At 38.0% G+C, this 6,000-nt stretch overlaps 1 long non-coding RNA gene across 1 annotated transcript in view; it reads left to right on the forward strand.

Moving 5' to 3' along the window:
- Positions 1 to 4,563, forward strand: part of LOC110484030 (uncharacterized) — a 105,117-nt gene extending 100,554 nt beyond the window's left edge. The window contains exon 3 of the long non-coding RNA XR_002467681.1: positions 4,545 to 4,563. This is a non-coding gene — a long non-coding RNA (uncharacterized LOC110484030). The remainder of the gene's footprint in view (positions 1 to 4,544) is intronic.
- Positions 4,564 to 6,000: the final 1,437 nt, after the last annotated feature.

Genomic DNA, 6,000 nt, shown 5'->3' on the forward strand with positions numbered 1-6,000 from the left:
ACTGTGAGTGTGTGATTCAGATATTCTTGACTGGGGGGGCATACCTTAATAGTGATATGACGTATAGAGGGGGGCATGCTGTGCTGAGCTCAGCAGCTCTTTCCTCCTTTTTGTGATATATTCCTCCTTCAGAGGAGATGAGGGGATGGCATGGGGATATCCACTGGTCAGGTAGAATAGACAAAGGCAGTGGATACACAACCACACCCAAAGCTACTCCTCATCCTCTCCACTTAGGTTTGGTGAGGACCACATCTCCAGAGCAGCATGCTTGGTCCTACTATCTCCTCTCAGCACTGGGAAGCCTCTCCTCTTTCCAGCTGCATATCCAGGATCTTCATCCAAGTCCTGATGCCTTGACATAGATCAAGTTAAGCTTCATAGACAAGCTCCATTTGCTGATTTGCTGAGCTATTTAAAGCAACCAAAAGGAGTTGCTGAGCTGCTAAGAAAAAGCAAGCCAGTGAGAATGTAGCTCACTGACAGAACCAATCAGCTGTGCTGTATACAATAAGTAGTAACTAATAATATTTGTGATAACAAATAAATTTACTTGCAAACAATTTTCCTTGGTAATTTCCTTGGTAACCTTTAAATTCTTTCTCAACATATATTTTACCAGGAAATTTGCTCGTGGCATTAATACTTCAAGTGAGTGAAATGCCACAAATTGGCAAAGTATTTCACAGCCTGATAAGTCTTAAGGTTAAAAAAGCATGCACTAACTCTTCTTTATATTCCTTTTGCTGTCAGTCATAACCAGTGCCTTTGCACATGACATTTTGTGCTCCATTTCTAAAGATCAGAAATAACACTTCTCCTTTTACATATTTGTTGAACACAGGTAAGTCACCTGTTCATTTGAATACAGAAGGTGGGCTAAGCTTCCTTAATTCCCTGCTAAGTATTTTGTATTTTCAGCTCTTTGAGTGCTTTTTGTTTCAAACCTTATTTAATGTATGAGTCTCTGTCTCAGCCTCTTTGTTCTCTCTAAAGTTTGGGCCCAGGTACCAAAGTACTCACAGTAACAAGAGGAGTAAGGAATTATATGCATTGGCAATAGCACTTCCTGCTTGTCTCTGCAAAAGCCACATTCAATGCTTACAGCTTGCCTCATCCGTTTTAGTTTTACCATCAAACTACTACTTGGAAATTCCACCATTAAAGATACAGTTCTACCTGCAGGTAATGGATAAATACGCGGAAGAACACCAGAATGAATATGGAAATAGTCTTTAAATTAGATATTCAAAGAGGTTTTTGGTGTTTTGAGGAATGATAGACCAGGAAGCCTTATGGGTGAACACTATGAATTAGTTGAAATAATAATTTAAAACAAAGTAGCTAAACACTTGGGAGACCCTGACCAAATAGGGGCCAATCAGTGCAGTTCCTGCAGAGAGAAATATTATTGTGCTAATCTCCTAGAACTAACTCCTTGAATATGTTAATAAAGAAGAGCAGCTAGCATAATTTATTCTAACCTCTCTGGGCCACTGACAAAATTCTTTGCAAGAAGCTATGAAGGAAGCTAAGTAGTGATGGATCAAGAAGTGGTGGAGGAAAAGGAGGTGAAGGGCAGGATTAAATGGTCAATTTTGTCATGTCAAAGGATAACAGCAGTGGGCCCCAAGGTTCCAGCTCATCCACTTACTTATTAATCGTCTAGGAAGTGGGAATTGCTGTGAGGCAGCAAAATTTGCAAGGGATAAAAAATAGTTCAGCATAAGTTCAGAGATGTTTGTGTGCAAGTTCTGAAACAAACAGAACTGTGTGACCTACTCACTCTGACAAATGAATTATCAACAAAAGCAAAGTAAGGTATACCAGGTGGAAGGAATATGAATTACTCAACACCTCACAGAGCTCTAAATTAGAGTACCAACTTTAGAAAGGGACCTAGTTATCCTTGTAAATTACTTCAGTAAAGACTTCTGCTTAATGTGCAGCTGTACAAGATAAGCAAACATATTAAGATGCATAAAGAATGAGAACTAATAGAGAAAGGATTAAACTGCCAATGCTATAGTCTGATCTGAAATACTGTGTGCAGTACCAGTGACTCCATCTTATAAACAATAATGCTGATTTAGAGAGGGTTCAGTGAAGGACAATAGGAATGATCAAGAGCATTAAAAAGTGCTCTTATGAAAAAAGATTGAAGTCACTGGGGCTGTTGACCATGAAAAAGTGGATGTCAAATTTACAAATTATAATGAAGGCTAAAGTGAATATATGTCTTACAAAACACACACACAAAAGGAGAGGCAAAGCAACTAGAAAGAGGAAAATGGAAAAAAGATACACTGTTTCATATAATTTGCAGTAAGAATGTGAAAATGAGAAAATCTTTGGGGCCAGGAATTGAAGGGGATTCATAAAAAGAGTGCTAGACAAGCATAAGGAGAGTGCCAGACAGAGGTACCCAGAGTTTTCAGGAGTAACAACTGATAGAAACAGCCTTTATTTCAACCAAACTCTGTTAGGGAGGGATAATGTGTCACAGTTTTTCAGACATCTCTACCCTTAAGTTTTGCTGAGCACCTCCCTCATAATCATCCTAGAGTCCAGAAGAATACAAAGTATCACACATGATTAATTCCAGATGATTCCTAAAGTTCTATGCAATAGTTACAAATGCCTTCATTTTATATTGGATCCCACTTGCAATTCTAACCATGCTTTATGCATTAGGAGATTTTTAACCTATTTTATTAGTTTCTTACACTGATCTGCACTGAATTTATACACTGCTATTTTTAAAATTTGTAATGTAACAAATGTGGCGAAATTAATCAGAAATCTAAGTATATTATGTCAAAAATTTATCACCCAGAGTTAGCTGATATTATGAAAAAATGTTAGCACATTTTCTTGAAAATATCTATTTTCCATAAAACCACCGTAACTGGCATTATTTATGCTAAAAATTGAAACTTTTTTACTGATTGTGTCCAAAATCTTCCATAGTTTTAAGAGAAGCTGATATTAGACTAAGTAGCCTTTAGCTCCTCATGTAATCTCATTTCACTTTTAAAAACAGCAGCACTCTTTACTAGTCTGGTGGAATATTTTCCCCAGAAATAAAGATTTATTCAAAATCAACATTAATATTCAGAGAGCTCCTAAACCAATTCTTTAATACTACTGGGTGCAAGTTATTGGGCACAGTAGATTCTAAAATGCTTAATGGTTTTTGTTTCACATCCTTCCCAGTTACTAATAGAATAGAAAGTACTTAATTAATCACTTTAAGAGATGAATAAATCATGCTAATGATGAATACTTCTGTTTTTCCTGCATAGTGATTGACAATTTTGCAGTCCTGGTCAAGTTCTGGATCTCTGCCATTTGAAGGATTTCATTTACTTCTGATTTAGTTAAAATATTCCTTCTGCATCCCATCAGTAACACATTCTTTTTATACCCTTTTAACTTTCCTTGTTAATTGCCTGCTTTTTCTGACTGCTAACTTGGGCCCTTGGGTGAAGTGTTCTCCAAATGCTGCACGTGCTACTGGTCTGTGGCAGCTGCTTCCACCTTCCACAAAGAGTTCTGTACTCTTCTGGCTATGTCACGAGAAACAGGTAGAGTGATACAACTAGAGCAGACCTATGAGAAGCAGCAGCAGGCACTGAGTACCTGGCATTCACATGGCATTTCTCAGGTGTCCTTCCTTGGGACTAGTTCCAGCCAGAACTCCTGGACACAACAGGACCTAGGTAGGTTTGGTGGATGGGAATGATCAAAAGGCTCATTTCAGGAGCACATTACTGACGTGGGTTGACATACTAACGCAGAGAACTTCATAATAAATAAAATCCTTACTGATTTTTACAGGATCTGCCTGGCTGTCTGTACTGGGTCTGGCTGACTTGGAGCTTATTTTCCCATAGTAGCCTTCACAGTGCTTTTCACTGGTATCTGGAATGGTGTTGGTAACACACTGGTGTTTTGGTATGGCTGAGCAGGCACAGCATCAGTGCTGTCTGTCAGCATTGCCCCCATCAGTAGGTTAGTGGTGGGCAAGATCCTGGGAAGGGACACAACCATGCCAGCTGACCCAAATTAACCAAAGGGATATTCCACGGGTATGGCAGCAGCTCATACATAAAAGCTAAAGGAGGGAGGAGGAAAGGGGGGCATTCCTTATTTACAATATTTGCTTTTTGGAGCAACCACTGCACGTGCTGAAGCCCTGCTTCCCAGGAAGTGGCTCAACATCACTTGCTGATGGGAAGGAGAAAAAATGTTGTTTTTTTCTCTCTGCTTGTGTGCACTCAGCTTTTGCTTTTGCTCTAGTAAATTGCCTTATCTCAACCTATGAATAATTTCCTATCTTATTTTCTCTTCCCTGTCCATCTGAGAAGGGGTAGGGGATAAGGCCTGGGGGGCACGTGGCATTCAGTGAAGGTCAACCCACCACATTCTCCCTTTCCAAATAACCATTAAAAATTAGACAATTTATCCTTTTTTTTTTCTTAGTTGCACATATGGTGGAGATACCTTACATTCCTTCTTAAGAAACATATTTGTTCTTGCAGAATGAATCAATGAACCAGCGCTTTTTTCCTACTGAATCCAACAGAAATCAAAAGTATCTGCTGAAATAAAGGCACGAGAATATGGCCAAAGGTAATCTGCAGAGAAAATATACTTCACTATCAAAATTGCAGTTTGGGGGGGTTATATTTAATTAAGAAGCATGAGAGTTATCAAAAGAATCTAAGTGCAGGAAAAGTTTTAGGAGGTTATAATAAGCAGCTTTTGAGTTAGAGGTAGCAAAATATTAAATAAGTAAATTTTCAATCAGGGTAATTTTTAATTGACCTCTAAATTAAAAATAGTTTGATTATACACTGTTTGAAGAAAATTAATTATCCTTCTTTTTCTTCAAAGTATGGAAATTTTAAGGCCAAACCAATTTCTAAGCCAAAGTTAAAGAAGGGCAAATATAGGATTTTAAAAGCTAGGTGCAACCTTAACAATTGGGATAATACTGCTGTTCCATAATAAAGAGAAGGTAGACGTGACAAAACTTCCTGAGACAGCTACAGATTTAATAATGAGAGGGGCAAACTAAAACTTTAAAAAATCCATCACTTAGAGAATTTAGCTGAAACTCCCTTGATGTGTGGTATTGAGTAGTCTGAAATGGGACTAGTACAGGGAGCTGCTCCTGGGATGTGCTGCATATCCAGAGGAAACTGCAATGTGCTGCTGTTAGCTAGGAAAGCATCCTCCAAAATGGGACACTGCATTTCCTTCTCTCTGAGACATTACTCTGTAAGTAAAACAGAAAACTGAATTTCTGTTATTATAAATTCACCAATGCAAAGCCTGTTTCACACATGAAACCACTGCGTCTCAGTCCAGCATCTTAACTTTCTCTGTCGGTTGGTGGGGGACTGTTAGATAAAGATAAGATGATGAAGATTCAGTCAAGGTGAAATAGCATGTTACAGCTTAACTCAGACTTCCCTGATACCATCAGGGCTGAACTTAACTGTTGGTTGCACTTTACTTTCTGGATGTAGTGGTGAAATACAGTCATTGAATTACCTTGAGTTACCCAGTTGCTGGGCAGTTCAGGTTTCTATAAAATGTGATTATGTAGCTGAAATACTAGAGAAAGTCATATATCAGCAACAGAGCTGGGTACATAATAATTAATTTGTGATGAGGGGCCTTTTGCTTCATTTTCTATTTGTAATTTTCACATGCAATTATCTGGTATTTTTTGTCAAATAATTTCTATAAATATTTTTCATATGCAGGTTATTGGATTGCAGTTTAATCAAAGTATCTGATATTAGAAATTCAGAAGGGACTTTTGCTATTGGACATATCAGTCATGTGGGTTTTTCCTAATTGGTTGAGGATATCTCTCAGAATCTGCCTGCTAGTAAAAATAATAATAATTACAAATGCAAAGTCATCACTGCATTGATCATTCATGCCAATAAACCAATATGCTGGAATATTTGTGGAAAGCAAACA

Source organism: Lonchura striata, chromosome 4 (genome assembly GCF_046129695.1).
Source record: "Lonchura striata isolate bLonStr1 chromosome 4, bLonStr1.mat, whole genome shotgun sequence".
Taxonomy (NCBI): domain Eukaryota; kingdom Metazoa; phylum Chordata; class Aves; order Passeriformes; family Estrildidae; genus Lonchura; species Lonchura striata.